Source organism: Solanum verrucosum, unplaced genomic scaffold (assembly GCF_900185275.1).
Source record: "Solanum verrucosum unplaced genomic scaffold, falcon-dt-bn FXZP01000181.1, whole genome shotgun sequence".
Lineage (NCBI taxonomy): Eukaryota > Viridiplantae > Streptophyta > Magnoliopsida > Solanales > Solanaceae > Solanum > Solanum verrucosum.
Genome location: NW_026020407.1, coordinates 1872989 through 1877181, shown reverse-complemented (window position 1 = coordinate 1877181; position 4193 = coordinate 1872989). Strand labels below are relative to the sequence as shown.

At 34.7% G+C, this 4193-nt stretch overlaps 1 pseudogene; it reads left to right on the top strand.

Annotated features, from left to right (window-relative positions):
* Window positions 1-2038: 2038 nt before the first annotated feature.
* On the top strand, window positions 2039-3884 carry LOC125840563 (zinc finger BED domain-containing protein DAYSLEEPER-like; annotated as a pseudogene).
* Window positions 3885-4193: the final 309 nt, after the last annotated feature.

The following is a 4193-nucleotide window of genomic DNA, read 5'->3' as shown; positions in this document are numbered from 1 at the left end:
TTCGATCTCTCCAATCTTTCAAGCCATTATATCTTTCCTTAACCAACCTTGGTTCTCACCCGATCGAGGATAATTTGGATGAGAACCCCCCCCCCCATTTGGTTCCCCATATTCATTATACAATGCCTTTAATTTGGCATCCTCCGGGAACTACCCACTGCTTGTTCCAACTATGTTTACCATTTTGAATCCACCACCCATGACATGTTTGGATAACAAATCGAGTTGAGTCACCATCTTGGTCATGTTTTCATCACGCTCATGGTTCTTTTCCATTTGTTCTTTACTCATACTCTATTGTAGAGGAGATACTTGATCCTCTCTAGTATGTCATACTCGGTTAATCTTAGTCATATAATCAAGCAATATTGTTGCTACACCAAATTGTTGTCGCATTAGCCCACCTTGGATAAGTTGATCAACCATCCCTTTTTTTACCAAGTCAAGGTTACAATAAAAGTATTGCAACAACAAATTTTCTAGAACGTCATGTGTTGGACATTGTAGCAACAACTTTTGAAACCGCAACCAGGTCTCGTGAAGAGGTTCACCTCTCACTCTTTTGAAGTTTTGGATGCTAGCTCTTAGATTTACCATTTTTGTGGGGGGGGGGGGTAGATATCTTGAGGAACGCTTCATTTAGTTCCTTCCATGAGTGATAGAATCATTTGGTAGCTCGGACAGCCATTTAGTTGCTTCCCACATTAAAGAGAAAGGGAATAACCTCAACTGAATAGATTCTTGTAAGATGTTCTTAGAGACGAAATGCCCACAAATATCCATAAAATTTTGGAGATGTTCATGGGTCTTCTCGAGAAAGACGTCCAGACATTCCTCTCATCTGGAGAAATTGTTACATAGTTTCGATTACATGGAATATACCGCTCCCAGTAATAGTAGGTACCTAAATTGCTTATTTTCTTTCAACGACATTCATATGCATGTCGTTCATATCTCTAATGTTATCATTCTGCCTATAGTGACTAGTAGGGGTATCAAAAATTAGCCCAAACTTAATAACCCGCCCATACTTTTATGGGTTGGGTTCAGCATAATTTAGATTTGGGTTAGTTTTCAACCCAATCCAATAAACCTATTTTAAATTAATTTTGAGTTGAGCCCAATACATTCTCCACTTCAACCCGCTTCTTTAAACCTATATTCTAAAGTTAACTCGCTGCTTTTACTTCTTCACAAAAAGATCACAGCAAATTTCATGGAGTTCTTCTTTGATTTTGGTTCCGACCATCTATCTCACTTGGTGCAGTGAAAGTCCAAGTCGATTTTTTTAGGTTCGAACCATCTTTCTCTTATTAACAAGATTCAAGCTTTCTCTCACTTTTTTCTTTTGGGTTTCAACTACTTCCCAGATTCAAGGTTCAATGAGTTTAAATTGATTTTTCTGTGACGTCTATGCTAATTAGAGGTTTTTATACTGTTGTATTCTTGTTAATTTCAATTGGGTTTTCGTTATTTTTTAATGGATATAAAGTTTAGTATTGGGTTGATAAGGTAGAAGGTAGTACCTAGAAGAATTTATGTTTTTTTGGTAAACAAGACATTGTTGCAGTAAACTGGACATTGTTATATTGATTTTGTGTTTATTTTTTGTAGGCTTTTAACACTTGTTATGGATCATAATACTGAAGCATCTATTGGAGAGGTTCAAGAGAGTGTAACAAGTTCATCAAAATGAAGAAAACAAAAATGTGAAGCATGGGATTTTCATGAGAATTTGCCACGGGATATGAATGAACATAACAGATTAAGAGCAAAATGTAAAACATGTGGACTTGTGTTGCTGGCTGACTCGACTTTGGGATCTTCAAATTTAAATCAACATCACTCGATACACCAATAAAAGGCAAACATTCAAGGTACGCCATTAGATCATGAACAATATAGTGAAAAGATAGCTAGGGCTATAGTTAGACATAACTATCCGTTTAACTTTGTGGAGCATGAAGGAATTAGGGATATTCATTTCTTCTTGAATCCTAATGTTAAAACTTTTTCAAGAAATACCGCAAGAGTTGATATGTGTAAGCTGTACGAGAATCATAAAGAAATAATAAAGGATGAACTTGCAAGTATTTCTAGTAGAATATGTTTGACAACTAACTTATGGACTTCAATCACCTATGATGGTTATATGTACGTAACAGCTCATTATATTGATACAAATTGGATTTTGCAAAAGAAAAATTTGATATTTTGTCACGTGCCTCCTCCTCATAGTGGTCCTGTTCTAGGTCCAAAATTGATCAATATGCTTACAGAATGGGCAATTGAGAAGAAAATATTTTCGATAACCCTAGATAATGTACGTTATAATGAAGGCATTGTAGAGAGGTTTATCTAACATTTAAATTTGTGGATTCTCTACTTTGTGATGGAAAGTTTGTGCATATTCGATGTGCAAATCACATATTAAGTTTGATTGTTAAGGCAGGTTTGAAGACAATTGAAACTTTGATATGTAACATTAAGGAAAGCATCAAATATGTTAAAGGTTCAGAGGCAAGAAAAATAAAATGTGTAGAGCGTATTAAGAACCTCGGCTTGAAATTGAATGGGAAGGTACATCAAGATGTATTGACGAGATGGAATTCCACATTTTTTATGCTTAATAGTTATATTCCCTATCGTCATGCATTTTCTGATTTTAAGGTACTTGATGCTGCCTTTAGATGTTGTCCTTCAGAAGAGGACTAGGTTAAAGCTAAATGGATTTCTAAGTTTTTGAAGCCTTTCTATGAAGTCACTACTTTGTTTACAAGAAGTTACTATCCTACTACCAATATATATTTTCATAAAATTTGGAAAATTCATATGATGATAATTGAAGAGAAGCAAAGTGAGGATCCTAATATCAAGGAAATGGCAATTGAAATGGAAACTAAGTTTAAAAAATATTGGCAGGAAGACTATAGCCCGATTGCTTCAATGGCGATAGTCCTTGATCCTCGATACAAGTTAAAACTTGTAAAATTTTGCTTCACCAAACTTGATCCACTCACTTGTATTCAAAAGGTCAAAGTTGTTGAGGATAATATGCATGCATTATTCAAAGAGTACTTGAAAAATTCAATTATTGATGTTGATATGGTGGAAAGTAGTAGTGGTAGAGGTGATGTTGAAATGATGGATGAAATGATGGATGATATAGAAGAGTATGATATTTTTGAAAGCCAATGAGAACTTGGTTCAGAAAAAACAGAACTAGATTTCTACTTGGAAGAGCCCGTGTTGGTTCGCAAAGGAAATGAAGATTTGGATGTACTTAAATTTTGGAGAGATAATAGAATTAAAAATCTAGAGCTTTTATTGATGGCACGTGATTTACTAAGTATTCCTATCACCACTGTTGCATCCGAGTCTGCATTTAACATTGGGGTCGTGTTATTGGTAGATATTAAAGTTCAATATTACCCAAGAATAAAGAAGCAAAGTTGTGTTCGCGAGATTGAATGTATGGTCATCATGGTAAAATCTTGTCAATTGTTTAATGAAACACTTTCTGTATCTTGATAATTTGTCTCTAACATATTGTTTTTGTAGCTTCTATTGACTCTGAAAAGGAAGATGGCATTGCAATAGATGTGGATAAAATTGTGACTAAAATATTTAATTAGTTTGGTGATATGTGCATCCTTCAGGTATATGCTTAACTTATTCCTTCTTGTGACTGCTCCTCTAGCTATGTCTATGAGAAATTATCATTTTTGTGTTGGATGGCTGGCTGCTTGTGTATGTATGTAGTGTATTAAGGTGTTCACTTTTTTTATGTCTGGAGTGTGTATATAGTGTATGCAGGTGGCTATTTTGTGTATATAACTAGTGTATGTTGCTTTAAGCCACCAAAAGTATTCAAACACCCCTGATTTCGTAATAGTGTTTCTTTGATTGCTGCAGGTTTACTTCAAGTCTTTCTTTGTTATTTGTGCACAAAGTAGGGACTTTTGAATTTCTGGTTTTTTAAAATCAGCTATTTGAGTCATTAGTTAAGAGTGGAAGAACTGAGTACTTCTATAAATTCAATAACATATTTGAGCCTTTTCCCTTTATAATTCAATTATTCCGTTTCTCAAAGCAGACTCAACATGTTTTGGACTGTTTGTAATTCATGTCATGTTTAGTATGAGTATCATAGCAAATGGGTGAACAAAAGACTGTCCTGTTAGAACTGTCAT